The sequence below is a fragment of the Mauremys reevesii genome, linkage group 1 (genome assembly GCF_016161935.1).
Source record: "Mauremys reevesii isolate NIE-2019 linkage group 1, ASM1616193v1, whole genome shotgun sequence".
Lineage (NCBI taxonomy): Eukaryota > Metazoa > Chordata > Testudines > Geoemydidae > Mauremys > Mauremys reevesii.
The window spans coordinates 48,919,179-48,938,241 of NC_052623.1; the positions used below are offsets into that span (position 1 = coordinate 48,919,179).

Sequence of the window (19,063 nt, forward strand, 5' to 3'; positions counted from 1 at the left end):
TGTAAATGATAATTTAGCTCCTAATCACTGATATTTCAGTAATGCATAGAAGTAGTGTATATAGCTTCTGATGTAGAGCTAGTTTGACCCTTCATATGCGCATGCCTGCAGTGCTAGTGTTGATTTATACTTAATGCATAAAAGCCCATATTAGCTTCTGCAGTATCAGTTTTTAGGCCTTTCATCTAGCTTTAATGATCCTCCTTGAAATGTAGTTAATGATGGTTATTTTATCTTTCATGTTCATGCCTAGCAAATGTTTAAAATAGTGCCAATGGTACTGTGTAAATGGATGAAACAGTTTTATCCTCTCTGTAAAATTGAATTTTCAGAGAACTGAAAATGTAAGGAAACTTTGTTCATGAAAGTAAATAATTGTACTGCATGGATATTACTTATAATTCTCTGACAGTGTTATAAACTTGAAAAAAGAAGCCTCAACCACTCAAAGGAAAAGATTTCTTTGTAAAATTTGTGGTTAATATTTTTTCATGACTTTTTTTATGAGCTAGAAGAGTTAACTTCAAAAGTATGTAGAAATACATAGGACATACGTTCTTGTAATTATTTAGAAACATCTTGTTTCAAACCAAAATATGCTGTTTGGGGTTTTTTTTGTTTTTTTTTTCCCAACTTCATGCCTGCTCCTTTATCTTTCAGTGTATTTGTTAGAGTGGTAAAGAAAGCAAGAGAACTGTCCCCAAGAAGCTAAATGTTGCTACTGTTTGACTTCCTACAGTTTCAGAAAATTTATGAACACCTTTTAAAAAAAAAAAAAAACTTGATCTAATCAGAGTGCAAAAATTAATCATACATTGTGAACTGGATGGCTCGGGAGATGGGTAATTTATGACAGAGCCTTTCACATCTAGCTCTGTGGTTTGAATATGATCTAAGTTGGTAGTTGCCAAAAGTTATTGCCAAAATCATGGCTACTTGGTGACCTACGTGAAATGAGTTGGTGGGTCTCAGTCCAGCATGCAGGTTTGTCCAGTGCAAAAACCACCATTGCAACTGGCAGCCGCCTTTTAGTAGTTTGAGCAAAGAGCCAAGAATCGGCATGGAGACTGAGCTGCCTTTTCATCCCAAGAAGCTGACCCTGCAGAACACTGCTGAGGTTCGTTGGCCAGAAAGTTATTATTTAATATGTTTATTACAGTGGTACCTAAGGACCTAATGAGTCTTGGGTGATATTGTGCTAGGCACTACACAGATAAAGAATAGTAGGTGGTCCCTGCTGAACTGAGCTGAGAAGCTTACAATCTAAACAGACAAGACAGAGACCAGGTGAGGAAAGGGATATAGCGCACACAAGCAGAGTGAACAATGTGGTGGCAGCAAATGTCATATTAGGGGCCACAATTTTTGTATGTGTGGATTTAGTTCAGAGGGTATAAGTTAAATGAAAAGAAAAAGGGAGGGGAATGGGATTGAGGGGGACAATACAGGGAGAAGAGCGTAAGAGGAGAGGGTGTGGAATGAAGCTGAGGTGAAGAGACTGCTAGGGAATGGGAGCAGCAGCGGGATAGTTGGAGCAAACAGCTGATCAGCACAGGGCACAGAATGCCAGTTAAAATTGTAGAAAGTTGTTCATGTGCCTGAAGGACCAAAGGACCCTGCTTTGACTGCATCTGTCCGTGCTGGCTGGAGTGTCTGCCTGGCTCGTCTCTGCAGTTTTCTCCCAAGCTCACTTGATGGGGGAAGAGGAAGCATCACCTGGGTGCAAGTGCTCCCAGAGTTCAAGGGTCTCCTCTGCTCAGTTTTTGGACCAAAAGGGTGCTGGGGGGGAAGAAGTAGCTGTGGGTGGACCCCATTTTATACTCTCCCCTCCAATACAGAAGCTTGTTCTGTGGCTGTCCGTGCTATATATGTTCACACACAACTTCTGTTTCTGGGCTGTCAATCAGAAACATTCACCAGCAGAGAAAATCACTCAATTTAAAATGTACTTAAGTTACACTTTAGGGGATAATGTATATATTAGAGGTGTTTTCTTTAGTTATTCCAGGGCCACTGGAAAATTGTTTATCTTCTGTGAAGATTACCTGTAAAATACTTGCTTGGTTCCTTTTTTGAATCAGTATTTCTAGCATTTAATGAGGCAGTACCATACTAGATCAAAATGAGTTTGCAAAACAGAACCTGGGTGGGTCTGCGTCTCTAGCTATAAAAGGGACGTTAGCAGAAGTTCATGCTTAATTTGGGAGTAGAAAATTTAATACAAATGTAATCTATTAAAAAAAAGTCTTTTGTCAGGATATCTGAGTGTGCAGGGCTAAATACCAGCCTTTTAACTCCCCAGCAATCCGTTAACTGAGTAAAATGTTGCTACTCTGTTCCCTTAAAAACTCTCCTTGTCACTGTAAGTCAAAATGCATTCTCTCTTTATCACAATTGTAGGTATGTGTAATGTGTACAGTAATGTGCAACAATAGCTTAATATGTTTATCATTTTAAAACTATGTAGGAGAGGTGGGAGAAATTACAGAAGATAATTCCAAGGATAGAATGATAGGACTGGAAAAGACATCCAGAGGTCACCTAGTTAGTCCCTTTCACTCATGGCAGGACTAAATATTATCTAGAACCATCCTTGACAGGTGTTTGTCTAACTTGGTCTTAAAAATCTCCAATGGTGGAGATTCCACAACCTCCCTAGGCAATTTATTCCAGTGCTTAACTACCTTGACAGGAAGTTTCTCCTAGTGTCCAACCTAAGCGTCCCTTGCTGCAGTTTAAGCCCATTGCTTCATGTCCTATCCTCAGAGGTTAAGGAGAATAATTTTTCTCCCTCCTTCTTGTAACAGTCTTTTATGTACTTGGAAAACTGTTATGTCCCCCCTCAGTCTTCTCTTCTCCAAACTAAACAAACCCAGTTTTTTCAATCTTCCCTCATAGGTCATTTTTTGTAGACCTTTAATCATTTTTGTTGCTCTTCTCTGGACTTTTTCCAATTTGTCCACATCTTTTCTGAAATGTGTCACCCAGAACTGGACACAATACTCCAGTTGAGGCCTAATCAGTGTGGAGTAGAGTGGAAAAATTACTTCACGTGTCTTGCTTACAAGACTCCTGCTAATATATATCAGAATGTTTGCACTCTTTGTGTGTGCAAGCTCAACGGTGTTACACTGTTGACTCTTATTTAGCTTGTGATCCAGTATGACTCCCAGATCCCTTTCAGCAGTACTCCTTCTTAGGCAGACATTTCCCATTTTGTGTGTGTGCAACTGATTGTTCCTTCCTAAGTGGAGTATTTTGCATTTGTCCTTATTTAATTTTATATTGTTTACTTCAGGCCATTTCTCCAGTTTGTCCAGATCATTTTGAATTTTAATCCTATCCTCCAAAGCACTTGCAACCCCTTGCAGTTTGTTATTGTCCACAAACTTTATAAGTGTACTCTCTCTGCCATTATCTAAATCATTGATGAAGAAAGCGAGCAGAACCCGACCCAGAACTGATTTCTGTGGGACCCTGGTATGCCCTTCCAGCATGACTGCGAACCACTGATAACTACTCTTTTGGGAACGGTTTTCTAACCAGTTGTGCATCCACATTATAGTAGCTCCATCTAGGTTGTATATCCCTAGTTTTGTTTATGAGGAGGTAATGCGAGACAGTATCAAAAGCCTTACTAAAGTCAAGATATACCACATCTAACTTGTTACCCTGTCAAAGAAAGCTACCAGGTTGGTTTGACACGATTTGTTCTTGACAAATCCATGCTGACTGTTACTTATCACCTTATCTTCTAGTTGTTTACAATGGATAGCTTAATAGCTTAACTTCAGTACCTGGAAAGATAATGGAGCAAATTGACTGGTCTGTAATTCCCCAGGTTGTCCTTATTTCCGTTTTTATAGATGGGCACTATATTTGCCCTCTTCCAGTCCTCTGGAATCTCTCCCATCTTCCATGACTTTTCAAAGATAATCACTAATGGCTGAAACTAAAAGGTCATTTAGTGCTTCTGCCATTTCCACATTTTCTTTTATTATTTTTTCCCCCCACTCATTGAGTCATGGGCCTACCCTGTCCTCACTCAGTCTTCCTCTTGCTTCTAATGTATTTGTAGAATGCTTTCTTGTTATTCTTTATATCTCTAGCTAGTTTAATCTTGTTTTGTGCCTTAGCCTTTCTGATTTTGTCCCTATATACTTCTGTTTGTTTATATTCATCCTTTGCAATTTGACCTAGTTTCTACTTTTTATAGGACTCTCTCTTTTGGGTTTCAGATCATTGAAGATTTCTTGGTTAAGCTTGGGTGGTCTCTTGCCATACTTCCTATCTTTCCTACGCAGTGGGAGAGTTTGTTCTTGTGTCCTTAATGTCTCTCTAAAAAACTGCCAAATCTGTTGAACTGTTTTTCCCCTTAGACTTGCATCCCATGGGATTTGACCTAACTCCCTGAGTTTGCTAAAGGGCATTCTTGAAATCCATTATCTTTATTGTGCTGTTTTCTCTCCCACCATTCCTTAGAATCATGAACTCTATCATTTCATGACCACTTTCACCTAAGCTGCCTTCCACCTTGCAAATTCTCAACCAGTTCTTCCCTATTTGTCAAAATCAAATCTAGACCAGCCTCTCCCCTAGTAGCTTTCTGTATCCTCTGAACTAAATTGTTTCCAGTATATTCCAAAAACTTGTTGGATAATCTGTGCCCTGCTGTGTTATTTTTCCAATAGATGTCTGGGGAGTTGAAAGTCCTTTGCTTTACATGATTTTGTTAGTTGTTTAAAAAAAGCCTCATCCCCCTCTTCTTCCTGGTTAGGTGGTCTGTAATAGACCCCTACCATGACATCACCCTTGTTTTTCCCTCTTTATCCTTATCCAGAGTATTTCAACAAGTCTGTCTATTTCCATCTCAACCTCAGTCCAGGTGTATACATTTTTAATATATAGGGCAATATCGCCTCCCTTTTTACCCTGTGTGATCTTCCTGAGCAAGCTGTACCCTTCTATACAAATATTCCTGTCGTGTATTATCCCACCAAGTCCCTGTGATGCCAACTTTGTCATAGTTATTTATTAACTAGCATTTCAAGTTCTTCCTGCTTATTCCCCATATTTCTCGCATTAGTATACAGACATCTAAGATACTAATTTGATTCCTCCCGCATGCCCCCCCCCGCCATGTTTTCTCTTCTCTCTCCCTTGTCCCTGCTACAACAGCTCATGCCTTCCCCAGATTCTAACCCTTCTCCCAGGTTTCCATGTTTTTGACATACCTATGGGCTTTTGTCACCTGCCCCATTGAACCTAGTTTAAAGCCCTCTTCCCTAGGTTAGCCAGTCTGTATCCAAGTATACTCTTTTCCTTCCTCAATAGGTGGACCCCATCTCTGCTTAGCAATCCTTCTTCTTGGAACAGCATCCTGTGGTCAAGGAAGCTGAAGCGCTCCTGGCGATGACATCCTTGGAGCCAGGCATTCATTTCCAGGATGCATCTGTCTCTGCCTGGGCCCCTGCCCTTGACTAGAAGGATCAAAGAGAACACCACCTGCCCCCCAAGCTCCTTCACCCTTACTCCCAGAGCCTTATAGTCACTTCTGATCTGCTCATGGTCAGACCTCACAGTATCATTACCTACCCCCATTGAACCTAGTTTAAAGCCCTCCTCATAGGTCAGCCAACCTGTTCCTAGACAAAGAATCTTTGTTTGTTTGTTTTTGTTTTTTAAGCCTACAGTAGAGTGGCAGGTAAATTCTTCTTTGAAGAAGAAGAAAGAACTCCAGGTCTCTGAAAAGTATTTTGTCTCCACCTGAGTTTTTCTCATAGTTAGTACACCTCTACCTCGATAGAACGCTGTCCTTGGGAGCCAAAAAATCTTACCGTGTTATAGGTGAAACCGCGTTGTATCAAACTTGATTTGATCCGCCGGAGTGCACAGTCCCACCCCCCTGGAGCACTGCTTTACCGTATTATATCTGAATTCGTGTTATATCAGGTGGCGTTATAACGGGGTAGACATGTATTTAAATGGTCCTAGTTAGGCATTGAAGTTGAAGCTGGTGTTTTGCTGGAGAGTTAGCAGTCAACAGTACATCAGTTTATATTGTGAAAGCTGTCTTCATAATGAAAGAAGCTAAAACCTAGCTTTTAGAAGTAGGTGTGTATGGTGATGGAAGGATAGTCTGTATGAAACAGTAAAAACTGCAGAAACACTATAATTGCTGAATCTGTAGTTTTCTTGCACCCTCAGTTTTCACAAGTCCTGAATCTTTCTTTAGAAGGATAACACCTAGGGTTTGGGCAATAACCTAACTTCTGTTTATGCAGTAATGTGCTGAGAAAATTACCTTTTATTTTTGCTTATTGTGTGGGAGCCAAACTAGCCAATCCACAAAAATCACTGGGGGGCCAAAAATGGCTATTTCCCCCGGAAATCATGCAAGAATGTGAATTTGCATTTAGAATATAATCAAAACTGTATGTGTATACACCCACACATAAACATGAGTATTTTATTGTAATATGTTTCCCAAATCTGTGAAATTATAAAAGGCTTTTTTTGTTCCTTTTTTTTCCTTCGCTTCTATTGTATAGCTTCTTAAGGTTTTATCTTAATCTTTCAGTGTCTGTTTTATGTAATTCTTTTCTTTGAATACTACTAGTTTTGTTTTTGACTCTCTTTTATATCTCATCTCAAACACTTCTCTGATTTTCCCTTGTTCTTAATTTTCCTTCTGCTGTCCTTCCCAGGTTACTACTTTCTCTTCATTCCATTCCCCCTCTCTCCCCTTATTTTCTTCACTTTTGTCTTCACTTCTTTCTCAGCATTCTTTTCAGCTGCCCTCCTCCCTTTCCCATTGTTACTGTAACCTCATTGGCTCTTCTTTCCCTTTCTTCCACAGTACAATGGAGGGGGGGATGTGGAAAAAATACAGGAACCGCAGGTTTTTCTTTCTTCTCATGGGTGTGGATGAGAAGCAGGCAAAGCAAATAGTGGATCAAAGGATGCCAAATCTTCAACTGTCCCTTCTGTGTACTGAGAACCTGAGCACTGAACCCAGCAGCATAGTAAAGAGACCAACAATGAGCTGCTCCTGTACTGTGGTTTGGCTGGGCTACTAAATCCTGAATGAGTTCACGAGTACATCACATCCTTGGAGCTCACGGTTCCCTATCTTCTCTGTTCAGGGGCACTCCAGAATTTTGATACTTTATCCTGTTACAAGGATGCATCACTAATTTTCTCCTCAGATTAAAATGAAAAATTTCTTTTCATAGAACTCTACTGAAGAGGAGAAATTAGTGATCTATCTCTGATTTGTAAACAGATGCTTAGATACACATTAGTAAAAAAAAACTACATTTTCTTCAAACCCATATACTTGTGTATGATGGTTCCTGTATAAAATACAATGTATAAAAATATTTTGATTCTTCAGTAGTCTTAAGTTTGAACAAAAAATTTTTTTTTAAAAGAGTGGGATCAACTTTTAGTAATCGGCACACTGAAAATACAGTACACTCACTTAGGCCTTGTCTACACTAAAAGGAAAAGTCGATCTAAGCTACGCAATTTGAGTTGTGAATAGCATAACTCAAATTGACATAGCTTAGATCTACTTATCGTGAAGTCCACGTTATGGGAGACGCTCTCCCATCAACTCCCCTTACTCTTCTCGATCAGGTGGAGTACAGGAGTCAACGGGAGAGCGATCGGCTGTTGTTTTAGCTGGTCTTCACTAGACCAGTTAGATGGACTGCTGATGCATCAATTGCTGCAGCGTCAATCCTCTGGTAAGTGTTGACAAGCCCTTACACTTGGCTATGGATTAAAATTGGAGTAAAACATTTCAGTGAATCTAAGCAATGCCTAGGGTGTTTAAATGGCATGCTTCGTGTTGCCTGCAATCTATTCATAATAGACCTCAGGTAGTTTAGAAAAGTAAAACTTAGTAGCATTAAACTTAAGTACAATTAGGTATGTAAGCAAACCAGAATAAGGAGAGTGGACTTTAACAAACTTGTAAGGTCCAGTGAAAAGAGAATCTAAGGGACGAGGGAGCTCAGTGAGCTTGTATTAGTGTTGTAGCCATGGTGGTCCCAGAATATTAGACGGGGTCTGACCTGAAGAAGAGCTCTGTGTAAGCTCAATAGCTTCTCTTTCATCAACAGAATTTGGTCCAATAGAAGATAGTACCCTACCCTCCTTGTCTCTCAGGAGAACTGGAAGTTTCACAGACACAATATTGAAGGCACAGTAGCAAACTATTCTGATATGAAGGCAAGATAGGAAGACTAGTAAGAGGCCAATATGACTTCATGAGGAACTCTTTAATGACCTGAAAGTCAAAAAGGAATCCCACAAAAAGTGCGAACATGAACAAATTGCTAATAAGTGCAAGAGAACAGCACAAGCATGTAGGGACAAATCAGAAAGGCTAAGGCACAAAATGAGTTACATCTAGCAAGGGACATAAAACCTCTTCCTATTGCCTTTTATAAATATATTAGGAGCAAGAGAAAGACAAAGAAAAAGGTAGGGACACTGCTTAGTGGGGGAGGAGAGTTAATGATGGATGACATCAAGAAGGCTGAGGTTTGTCTGTTTTTTGCCTCTGTTTTCACTAAAAAGGTTTATTGTGACCGGATGATTAACACAGTTAATATTAGCAAGCAGAAGGGAACACAAGCCAGAATAGGGAAAAAACAGGTTAAAGAATATTTAGATAAGATAGGTGTATTCAAGTCAGTACTCAGGGGTGCTTAAAGAACTAGCTGAAGCAGTTTCAGAACCATTAGCAATTTATCTTCAAGAACTCACGGAGGGTGGGTGAGATCCCAGAAGACTGGAGAAGGGCAAACACAATGTGTACCTTTTTAAAAGGGAAGCAAAGAGGACCCATGAAATTATAGATCAGTCAGCCTATCTTTGATACCTGGAAAGAAACTGGAACAAATTATTAAACAATCAGTTTGTAAGCACCTAGAGGATAATAGGAGAAGTAATAGCCAACATGGATTTGTCAAGAACAAATCATGCCAAACTAACCTAATTAAGTTTTTTTTAACATGATTATTGGCCTACTGAGTAGTGTGGAAGCAGTAGATGTGATATATCATAGAGGGGTAAGACTGAAAGTGACCTTGAGAGGTCATCTAATCCAGTCCCCTGCACTCAAAGCAGCACTAAGTAATAACTAGACTATTCCCAACAGGTGTTTGTCCAGATATCTTTTAATAAGGCTTAAGTAACCTGTGACGTTCTCCTAAGCAAACCAGGGAAATATGGTATAGTTGAAATTACTAAGGTGGTGAACAATTGATTGAAAAATTGTACGTAGGCTAACTCTGTACCATGAGCTAAAGTTGTGATTCTCCTGCTTGTGTACACATCTAGTGGAGTCCCACAAGGGTCAGTTCCGAGTTTGGTATTTAGTCAACATTTTCATTAATGACTCGGATAATAGAGTGGAGAATATAACATTTGGGGATGAAGACAAGCTAGGAAGGGTTGCTAACACTTTGGAGGACAGGATTGGATTTCAAAACAACCTTGATAAATTAGAGAGTTGGTCTGAAATAAATATAAAATTCAGAAAAGACAAGTGCCAGGTACCATTGTTAGGAAGGATAGTCAATACTACTGCAGTAAAGAATCTGTGGGTTATAATGGTTCACAAATTGAATATGAGCCAACAGTGTGGTGCAGTTGTGAAAAAAGCTAATATTCTGAGGTGTATTAACAGGAATATTATATGTAAGACACAGGAGAATATTGGCCTATTCTACTTGACACTGGTGAGGCCTTTGCTTGGAGTATTGTGTCCAGTTTTGGGTGCCACACTTTAAGAAAGATATGGAAAAATTGGAGAGGGTCCAGAAGAGAACAAAAATGATGATAGCTTTGGAAATCATGACCTATGAGGAAAGGTTGAAAAACTTGGCATGTTTGTTCTTGAGAAAAGACAACTGGGGAACGGGGATCTGATAACAGTTTACAAATATGTTAAGGGCTATTACAGAGACAACTGTAGCTGCTTTTTCTCCATGTCCACTGAAATTGAGAGAAGCAGGAATGGGCTTAGTCTGCAGCAAGAGATATTTAGGTTAGATATTGGGGGGGAAAAACTTCCTAACTATAAGGGTAATTAAGTTCTGGAATTGGCTACCAAAGTATGTCATGGAATCCCTGTTATTGGAGGTTGTTAAGAACAGGTTAGACAGATAACTGTCAGGGATGGTCTAGGTATACTGGGTACTGCCCACTCGAGGTCCCTTCCAACTCTACATTTCTGTTTTTCTCTGTGCAAGTATATTTTAAATGATGTAGTGTTGGGTTCTTTTCTAGGACACTAGTGACAAATTCAAAAAGTCAAAGCATATTTTGATAGTCTTATTCTTTAATTCTCCCTGTAGTATGAAATCCGTGGAAGGGGTAATTGGAAGAAGCACGCTAATGTGAGGGAAATGCCTACTACCAAAAAAACAAATGTAGTTTCAACTTTTTGTAAACTTTTATTATGCGTACCTCTAAATTACTTAAGCAAATAAATGCCAAAGTTCACTTAGATGTCAAATCAATATATAAACAGTTTACACTCTGGTTTTGATATGATGACTGACAGCAATTCAAAGGAATTTGGTTTACTATTGCTGTCTATAATTCTCAGTGAGCTTGCCTTGAAGTACCTCTTACCATTTTAATACCCTATTGCATTTAAATTTGATGATTAAGAGCACATTTATTATAACAATGCAATTGGGTGGCATAAAAGGTCTAACATAATTATAGGTGCTGGTCCTATATTAAAGAGCTAATCTTACACTTTAAAGTCACAAAGTAAGAAAAGGGCTGACCATAGATATACCCTAGAACCTCAGAGTTACGAACCCCTCGGGAATGGTGGTTGTTTGTAACTCTGAAATGTTCATAACTCTCAACAAAACGTTATGGCTGTTTTTTCAAAAGTTTACGACTGAACATTGATTTACTAGAGCTTTGAAACTTTAAAAGCAGTATTTTTCTTCTGCAGTAATCATTTTAATTTAAATTAAACAAGCACGGAAACAGTTTCTTTACCTTGTAAAGTCTTTTTTATTAAACTTTCCCTTTATTTTTTTTAGTAGTTTAACACACTAATATACTGTACATCTGTTTTTTTGCCTCTGCTGCCTGATTGTGTACTTCTGGTTCCAAATGAGGTGTGTGGTTGACTTGTCAGTTTGTAACTCTGGTGTTCTACTGTACCTATTCCAGCCTATACTCTCCTTAACAGCCTTAGAGAGAGAGACAAAAAATGGCCTTTGCAGCATGCCTGGAAGACTAATGTTCTGGACTGTGGTAGACCACAAGAGGTGGAAGGTGGAAGTGACTTCCAAAACAGGAGACCTGCCACCCTCCACACAGAGAATGCTCTGCCAGCATCTCTCTCTTACTCTATTAAGGGAGCTTGAGCTCAAGTGCCCTCTGCTGATCTGAACTGTAACTAATATATTATGGAAAGAGAAGAATTCTCAAGTAACCAGGTGTCAAACAACGTAGGCCTTTATGGTTTAAAAGCAGCACCTTGGATTCCACCCAGAAACTTATTGGAAATCTGGGTAGGTCACAGTGCATTGGTCTGATGTGCATCTCAGATTAAACAGGCTGTAACATCCTGCACTGTATTCAGTTTCTGAATGATCACAAGATGTATCTAGAATGCATCACAGCAATCTAATCTCAAGGTGACAAAGGTATGGCGATTTGTGAGAAGGTGTCATTGCAAGGCACAGATGAAGAAAAACACTCTTGGACACAGCTACTACTTGGGCATCGAGGAGCAGCCCCAGATCAAATGCCAAGTATGCTCTTCTCTTACCAAATAGTAGCCATACTTACTCAAGAAGGGCTCCTGACATAACTCTTCTAACTGCTTCCCCAAGGCCGTCAACATTATCCATATTGAGTCACAGCCAGCTAGTGATAGTCTAGACACTGGGTAGTTTGTTACTACTACAGCTCAGTCAGAGGTGACAGATGTAGAACTGTGTGTTAGCAACACACTAAATGCATTGCAGCCCTTATCTTCTCACTGGTTCGCTGAGGCCTCATGTACGCATTGAACAAGAGCAATGACAACATAGACCATTGTGATGTCTGACCAGAGAGAACCCTCGAGCAAGGGAAGCAATTCCCCACACCTACCGTTAGGTTTATCTCAGAATGACAGGAACAGAGCCACTCAGCAGCTCCATCCATTTCTATTAGTGTCCACTAACTAGACAACATTTTTTTCATTGTCAGTGAAGGTTTCAAACAGATCTAAATGAATCTACAGAGAGACTTTATTTCTGCTCATTTCAAGGAAGAAATCAACGTACACAAACCATTTAGTTTCTGTCCCATATTAAAACCTATAACCGGATTGATAGAGTTCAAAGAAATCTGAGGAAGCAAGAAACTGCCCAAGTTGGCCTGCCATAACCTACAAGTGCACAGTTCGTAAAGAAAGCTGGAGGAAGCACGTGTATTTTTAGTTTGTTGTGAAACTGCAAATATAGAGAAGTGTTACCTTGGAATCTAGTACAGTACTTGACAATTAAAGCTATTTGAATGATATAAACAGTTACCTTCCTATCTGCGTCCTTGTAGGAGTTCATGAATGTGTTTAGTAAAGTGTTGTTTTCTTGTTTAGTCTGTAGAACCTTTTGTTCCTCTTTGTGTTAGAATTAATTCTAATTTTTAAACACTATTGTCAAAATAATATCTAATGAATGGCTTTTAAAATGTTAGTTATTGTCTTCAGGGAGCAGAGCCTTGTTTGCTGCCTGTCTTGCCATTCTGGATGCTTTCTCACTTTTTCTTTTTGGAATGAATTTAATGCTCATAAGATCAGTGTTAGTCTACACTGAAAAATAACTGTAAAAATGACTTGATAGGGTTCCATGTTTATATCAGTTATTCTTTATAAGAAATATTGCTTTTGCAAGTCAACGCTTCCCTCTTCCCCAACTACCAGCCATACAGCTTAATCAAAGATTTAAGTCAAACTATTTCCTTTCTTCTTGCACATCCCCAGTAATGGTTCTGTAGGCCAAACCCTGTTCTCAATAATACCCATGGAACCCTGTTTGAACTAGAGCTGATTAGAATCTAACACATTCTGTTGATGAACAGGAAAAAATAATATCTAGCTCAGTGATCTCTGTAATGTGAATAGGAGCAAAGGTCTATGGGGGGGGGGAGGAGTTTGCATGTATACAAATTCTCCTGAAGTAATAAATATACTACAGTAGAACCCTTACTTTATGAACTAATGTGGGATTCAGTTAATAAAATTGAACATGAGATGTAGTGTAAAATTTGTCGTGTGGTGCACTACGTCACTTGTCCTTCAAACCACTACAAAGCAATTTCCAACACATTGAATGCATCAGAATGTTAGGGGATGTTGACTTGTTCTTCACAGACATCACTTTATGTAATTTTTATGTTTTTCCCTCATCAGGAAAAATTGTTTGTATAACTGATTGGTGTGTGTAAAATCAAGGTTCTACTGTATTGCAATACTACCAGCCTTCAGATAAGCAATGCTTAAAAATATCAGAGGTAATCATTATAATTTTTATATATAAGGGGTGATTTCAACTAGATGCTTGAAAACCGATTAAGTGCCTGAGAAAGTTAATTGACAATTTAATCTCTGTTCCAAGAAGCAAATCATTTTAACAGACTCAGAGAGGACTTTCAGAAATTGGAAATCCAGCCTAAGATAAGCTGATAGACAAACAACTTCTTTGCTTCTGTCTTCTCCACAGGACCATTCTTTCTAAGTGATAAAGGCAGGCCTCTCTAAGAGGCTGTTAAGGAAGCTAAGTGGTCATGGGGTGAGGTAAATTACTCTTTTGGATTATGAAGTAGGGTTAGTACTTTCTGAGAATGAAAGAGTTCCTCTGCTGAATCAGTTCTACTTCCTGCAGTGTCTAGGGGTTCCTTTAAGGTCTCCTATTTAAACTTTGACTCAGCCTGGCTTTACTTAACTGCAGATGGTGGCTCACAGCACAGAGTTGAAGTGCTGGAGTCCAGAGCTCTGATTGTTTCTACATGCTGTTAATCTGTCTGTCATCTCCTTTAGGACACCAAGTGCATTGAGTACAGGCGTCAGAATAGTTTAATTCTCAATGTTTTTGATTAACTCTCAATGCAGAAACATTACATCTTTCTGTAGCTACTTATCTCTGTATTTTTTCTCACCTTTGGAGATGGGGCACTTCCATAACCACAGTACATCTGAAAGGAGGTGTATTTGAGCTTGCAGTATTGAAAATGGGCTAATCATGTATTGCCCGAAATGTTCTCTCTCATGTACCCCCATTGGATTAGGACTGTTCAGCACCACGATCAATTGATTTCATTAGCTAAAATACTGGGAAGTGATATTTTCCAGTTGTGATTTCACTGTAGACCAACTTTAGCTCTCTGAAAATATAAATTAAAAACTATTAATCTGATGTACTTTTCCAGACATAATTTAGCTTTACAGTATTTTATTTCATAGCCGCCTGATGACTTGCATGTTAACTTACTTTTTTTTTTAAGATTATGCTAGGTGTCTTTAAACCTGCAACTGCCGGAAGCTGGGACTTCCCTGTTCTGTTCATTCCCTCTGAAGCATCTGGCACTGGCCACTGTGAAGATAGGCTACTGGGCTAGATGGACCACTGGTCTGACCCAGTATGGCCGTTCTTACATTCTTATTTAGCTGACAAGAGAAACGCTAATATCTGAAAAGCTTATTTTAAGTCTTCACTGGCCATAGTTACAAATCTTTAATAATTTTTGCATTTTATCACCTTAACTCTGGATTTCCTTTACCCAAATGAAAAGTCAGTGCATGTGTAGTGGGGAGTGGGAAGCACAGGTTTTATGAGTAAATAGGTGACTACAGGCAATGGCAGAAAAAAAATTCTCATATACACAATATTACATTGAACAAATGAGGCAAGCAGGCCTACGAGGGAGTCTTGTTTGACCACAAGCAATGAATAGAGAGGACTTTGCAACCACAGGAAGTAAATCCACGAAGCTCAATAAATGCAATCTTTTTTACAATATAATGCTGTTTAATAATTGATTGACCTTCGTGAGTAGGTAATGTTAGGAAAAGGAACTTGAGCCAATTCAGGAGTAATCTCTATTGATTGAATCTTTCCTGAATAAGTAAAGTTTAAGCAGTACTGCAGAGGAAAATAAATACATTGAATCTTTCTAAGAATAATCTCCATACTGGTGTCTCAGTGGTATGGACTCTTTTGTTCCAACTCACACTTTTAAGGTCCCAGCCTTATGCAGGTGCCTCAGGGGAGGACAAATCAGGCTACTTATCCTCATATCAGCATTTAAAGAAATTCCTAAAAGCAACAGAACTGATCAGTCTTTCTCCAATGGATTGACTTCTAATTTGGAACCTAAGTTCGTCAGTAGCTTGCCTCTTAATTGCTCAGACAATATCACTATTTCCTTTCCATAAACATGGGTAGTCTCAAAACAGTTACATCCTTGAAGTATTTCTGAACTAGAAACAATGTCTGTCAAGCCCTAATACTGTGTTTTACAATGACAAGTTGGTGCTGAGAACATATTTTCCTTCATTCACAAAGATGTCTTTTTGACAGATTGCAAGACATAGCTTTACTGTTTCTGCCTGAAGCCTGAAAGAGCGAGAGCAGCACAATCAGATGACAAAACATTACAAATGTACTTAGCAAGAATGTAACTAGTCAGAAAATCAAGCTTCCTGTTCATTCATTTCTGTTTAACAGCACAAGAAGAGAAGGCTTCTAAACTTGGCGCAACCAAGTAAATTAAATTTTCCAGAGGCCTATAGAGTGAAAGGCAAGAGTCTTTGAAAAATGTTAGAGGTCACTTTGCTAAATGGTGGAAAAATTTATTCTGAGGGGAAGCTGAAGTGAAGTAGCTAGTTCATCCATTTTCAAACTGCTGCAAGTGAGGCTTGCAAATCTCATTTGGTGTACTCTGAGTGAAGAATGGTGTGTGTACTGCCTTGATTATTATTAAATATCTTCCCAAAGTGAGACCTGCGACCTGCACTTCTGTATGTACTTACTGTAGTAATGGCAGAAGTAAGAACTAGAGAAGAAATGATCCAGTCAACAATATTTTCTTCTGACAATTTGTGCATCCATATAATCCTTTTATATGGTTAAGAAACACACTGCTGCAAAGGAACAGTTTTGCCTTTTCACTTTCTTGTATCAGCAGATGACTTAAATATTATAGTGTGTGTCTCAGAAATGACCTTGGTAGAGACTTGTGGCCTCTGTCATCTTGTAGTGAGGCACAAGTATGCTTCTGTGGTGTTTTTCTTTAAGAATAAAGTAACTTGTCTGGATTAGCTTTAAAGCATTTTAGCTTTTACCACTATACAGTGAAACCTGCCTGAAGTAACTGTGCAAGGGATAACTGAACATTTGTTTTCTATTAATGGCTGATCTTTAAAAGGACAACAAAATTGTACAGAAATTTTGGTTATTACATCAGTGATATCTTAAAAGGTGACCTGCTGATGGATTCCTTCACCAAGTAGTTGAAGAACCAACAAGAGGGGATGCCATTTTAGATTTGGTTTTGGTGAGTAGTGAGGGCCTCATAGAAGAAATGGTTGTAGGAGACAACCTTGGTTCGAGTGATCATGAGCTAGTTCAGTTCAAACTAGATGGAAGGATAAACAAAAATAGATCTGTGACTAGGGTTTTTTATTTCAAAAGGGCTAACTTTTAAGAATTAAGGAAATTAGTTAGGGTAGTGGATTGGACTGAAGAACTTGTGGATCTAAAGGCGGAGGAGGCTTGGAATTACTTCAAGTCAAAGTTGCAGAAACTATCAGAAGCCTGCATCCCAAGAAAGGGGAAAAAAATCATAGGCAGGAGTTGTAGACCAAGCTGGATGAGCAAGCATCTTAGAGAGGTGATTAAGAAAAAGCAGAAAGCCTACAAGGAGTGGAAGATGGGAGGGATTAGCAAGGAAAGCTACCTTATTGAGGTCAGAACATGTAGGGATAAAGTGAGAAAGGCCAAAAGCCATGTAGAGTTGGACCTTGCAAAGGGAATTAAAACCAATAGTAAAAGGTTCTATAGCCGTATAAATAAGAAGGAAACAAAGAAAGAAGTGGGACTGCTAAACACGGAGGATGGAGTGGAGGTTAAGGATAATCTAGGCATAGCCCAATATCTAAATAAATACTTTGCCTCAGTCTTTAATGAGGCTAATGAGGAGCTTTGGGATAATGGTAGGATGATAAATGGGAATGAGGATATGGAGGTTATTACCACATCCGAGGTAGAAGTCAAACTCGAACAGCTTAATGGGACGAAATCGGAGGGCCCAGATAATCTTCACCCAAGAACATTAAAGGAACTGGCACATGAAATTGCATGCCCATTAGTAAGAATTTTTAATGAATCCGTAAACTCAGGGGTTGTACCCTACAACTGGAGAATTGCCAACATAGTTCCTGTTTTTAAGAAAGGAAAAAAATGTGATCCGAGTAACTATAGGCCTGTTAGTTTGACATCTGTAGTATGTAAGGTCTTGGAAAATTTTTTGAAGGAGAAAGTAGTTAAGGACATTGAGGACAGTGGTAATTGGGACAAAATACAACATGGTTTTACAAAAGGTAGATCATGCCAAACCAACCTGATCTCAGAGTAGCAGCCGTGTTAGTCTGTATCAACAAAAAGAACATCAGCCACGCCATCAGGAGCTCGTTCACCTGCACATCTACCAATGTGATATATACCATCATGTGCCAACAGTGCCCCTCTGCCATGTACATTGGCCAAACCAGACAGTCTCTACGCAAAAGAATAAACGGACACATCTGACATCAGAAATCATAACATTAAAAAACCAGTAGGAGAACACTTAACCCTCTCGAATCACTCAGTGACAGATGTTAAGGTGGCAATTTTGCAACAGAAAAGCTTCAAAAACAGACTCCAACGAGAAGCTGCTGAACCTGAATTAATATGCAAACTAGATACCATTAACTTATGTTTGATCAGAGACTGAGAATGGCTTGGTCATTACAGTAGTTGAATCTATTTCCCCGTGTTAAAGTATCCTCACACCTTGGTATCAACTGTCTGAAATGGGCCATCTTGATTATCACTTCAAAAGTTTGTCTCCCCTCCTGATAATAGCTTCTCTTAATTAATTAGCCTCTTACAGTTGGTATGGGTACTTCCACCTTTTCATGTTCTCTGTACGTATAAATATCTTCTTACTGCGTGTTCCATACTGTGCATCCGATGAAGTGGGCTGTAGCCCATGAAAGCTTATGCTCAAATAAATTTGTTAGCCTCTAAGGTGCCACAAGTACTCCTGTTCTTCAACCTGATCTCCTTCTTTGAGAAGGTAACAGATATTTTAGACAAAGGAAATGCAGTGGATCTAATTTACCTCGATTTCAGTAAGGCATTTGATACGGTTCTACATGGGGAATTATTTTGTTAAATTGGAAAAGATGGGGATCAATATGAAAATTGAAAGGTGGATAAGGAACTGGTTAAAGGGGAGACTACAACGGGTCATACTGAAAGGCAAACTGTCAGACTGGAAGGAGGTTACTAATGGAGTTCCTCAGGGATCAGTTTTGGGACCAATCTTATTTAACTTTTTTATTACTGACCTGGGCACAAAAAGTGGGAATGTGCTAATAAAGTTTGGTGATGACACAAAGCTGGGAGGTATTGCTAATACAGAGAAGGACCAGGATATCATACAGGAAGATCTGGATGACCTTGTAAACTGGAGTAATAGGATGAAATTTAATAGTGAAAAGTGCAAGGTCATTCATTTAGGGATTAACAACAAGAATTTTGGTTATAAATTGGAGACACATCAGTTGGAAGTAACAGAGGAGGATGTTGGTTGATCACAGGATGACTCTGAGCCGCCAATGTGATGTGGCCACTAAAAAAGCTAATGCAGTCTTGGGATGCATCAGGCGAGGTATTTCCAGTAAAGATAAGGAGGTGGATAAAGAGAGAAATTAATGAGGGTAAGCAGAGCAGAAAAAACAATCTTTCATCCTTCTCACCCC

The 19,063-nt window shown here is 39.1% G+C and overlaps 1 protein-coding gene across 4 annotated transcripts in view; it reads left to right on the plus strand.

Moving 5' to 3' along the window:
- The window catches only part of CDK8 (cyclin dependent kinase 8), a 183,330-nt gene that overhangs the window by 106,603 nt on the left and 57,664 nt on the right, over nt 1-19,063 (plus strand). The window lies entirely within an intron of this gene.